The sequence below is a fragment of the Otolemur garnettii genome, unplaced genomic scaffold (assembly GCF_000181295.1).
Source record: "Otolemur garnettii isolate 467f Iridium unplaced genomic scaffold, OtoGar3 scaffold00018, whole genome shotgun sequence".
Taxonomy (NCBI): Eukaryota; Metazoa; Chordata; class Mammalia; order Primates; family Galagidae; genus Otolemur; species Otolemur garnettii.
The window spans coordinates 28,680,516-28,682,900 of NW_003852413.1; the positions used below are offsets into that span (position 1 = coordinate 28,680,516).

At 47.4% G+C, this 2,385-nt stretch overlaps 1 protein-coding gene across 1 annotated transcript in view; it reads left to right on the forward strand.

The window, feature by feature from the left end:
- The window catches only part of ABCC3 (ATP binding cassette subfamily C member 3), a 75,186-nt gene that overhangs the window by 47,103 nt on the left and 25,698 nt on the right, over positions 1–2,385 (forward strand). The window lies entirely within an intron of this gene.

The following is a 2,385-nucleotide window of genomic DNA, read 5'->3' on the forward strand; positions in this document are numbered from 1 at the left end:
GGACTATAGGTGTCTGCTGCAACACCCAGCTATTTTTAGAGATGGGGTTTTGCTCTGGCTTAGGCTGGTCCCAAACCTGTGAGCTTAGGCAATCCATCCACCTTGGCCTCCCAAAGTGCTAGAATTATAGGCATGAGCCACCATACCTGACCTATAGGTTACACTTTAGTGGGAGGAAAGAGATAATGAGCAAGATAAATAAGTAAAATATACAGTAGATAAATGGTCGGGTGGGGGGGAATAAGGCAAGGAAGGAATATAGGAATATAGGAAATATTATTAGGAGGCTTGGGAAAGAGTCGCTGAGAATCAGAGCAGGGCTGGGTGTGGGGCCTCACCCCTTAATCCTAGCAATTTGGGAGGCTAAGGGTGGAGGACTGCTTGAGGCCAGAGTTCAAGGCTGAGTTTATGCCACTGCATTCCAGTCCGGGTGACAGAGTGAGACACTCAAATAAAACAAAACACAGCTAGCGTGAACCCTAACTGGGATTAGAGAGCCTTCTATGGGGCCATGGAAAGCTGTCTGGGGACCTCGAAACCTGTCTGGGGCCAAGCCATTGGAGGCAGAGAGAGCAAGAAGTGCAAAGTATCAGAGCCAGGAGTGTGACTGGGAGTTGGAGGACCAGCAAGGAGCCCACCACGGCTAAAGCTAAGTGAACCAGAAGCCAGGAGGAGGAAATGAGTCCAGGCAGCCAGGTCATTAAGAGTCCCATTGGCCACTCTAAGGATTGTGGCTTTGCCCAGAGCAATGAAAGCCACTGGAGGGTATGAACCCAAGAACAGTGGGGTAGAAGTGGACGGGCCTTCCAGTGCACATTAGCATGAGCGGAGGTGAGGAAGCAGAGGGAAGGCACAGGATGAGGCAGACCCTTAAGAACCATGTTGCACAGCAGGAGGTGAGTAGTGGGTGAGCAAACGAAGCTTCATCTGTATTTACAGCCACTCCTCATCACTGGCATTGCTGCCTGAACTCTGCCAAATGGCATTGCTGCCTGAACTCTGCCAAAAAGGTTGAGGACCTCGGGTTTAACAAATACAGAGTTTCACTTTTGCAAGATCAAAAGGTCCTGAAGATTGCATAGCAAGGTGAATGTACTTAACAGTTTGGCCTTTATGCTAAAAAAACATGGGACATCAGTGAAAGGTTTTGGCCTTGGATTAACTTACTTAATTTTTAGCTGTGGTGAAATACACATAGCACAAAATGTACCTTTTCACCATTTTTAAATGTTCAGCAGTATTAAGTACATTCACCTTGTTATGCAATCTCTAGGACCTTTTCATCTTACAAAAGCGAAACTCTGTTATTTGTTAAACCCGAGGTCCTCAACCTTTTTGGCATCAGGGAGCAGTCTCATGAAAAACACCTTTTCCACGATGGGACTGATGGGATAGGAGGCAGAGTTCAGGCAGCCACGCCAGTGATGAGGAGTGGCTGTAAACACAGATGAAGCTTCACTTGCTCGTCCACCATTCACCTCCTGCTGTGTGACATGGTTCCTGACAGGCCACAGACTGGACTGGTAAAGCCTGCAGCTCAGGAATTGAGGACCACAGTGTTAAACAATAACTCCCTATTCCCCCAGCCCTTGGCAACCACCATACTATTTCCTGTTCTTAGGAACCTGACTACACTAGTGGCCACTTCTCTTACAAAGAAAAGGAATTTATAGGCCAGGCATGGTGGCTCACACCTATAATCCTAGCCCTCTGGGAGGTCGAAATGGATGAATTGCCTGAGCTCAGGAATTTGAGATCAGCCTGAGCAAGAGCAAGACCTTGTCTCTACTAAAAATAGAAAAAACTAGCTGGGCATTGTGGTGGGCGTCTATAGTCCCAGCTATTTGGGAAGCTGAGGCAAGAGGATCACTTGAAACTAGAAGTTTGAGGTTGCTGTGAGCTCTGATGCCACAGCACTCTACTCTAGGGTGACAGAATGAGACTATGTCTCAAAAAAAAAAAAAATGGAAGGAAGGAAAGAAGAAAGAAAGAAAGAGAGAAAGAAAATGAATTCTTACCTTACAGTTCTGGAGGCTGGGAAGTCCAAGGTTGAGGGGGGCACATCGGTGGAGGATCTTCTAGCTGGTAGGGACTCTGCAGAGTCCTGAGGCTGTCCAGGACATTGCATGGTGAGGGGGCTAAGCGTACTAGTTCAGGTCTCTTTTCTTTCTTTCTTTTCCTCTTTTTTTTTTTTTTTTTTTGCAGTTTTTTGGCTGGGGCTGGGCTCGAACCCACCACCTCCACCGTACGGGGCCAGTGCCCTACTCCTTTGAGCCATAGGCATCATCCTTTTCTCTCTCTCTCTCTCTCTCTCTCTCTTTTTTTGTAGAGACATAGTCTCACTTTATTGCCCTCGGTGGAGTGCTGTGGCATCACACAGCTCAC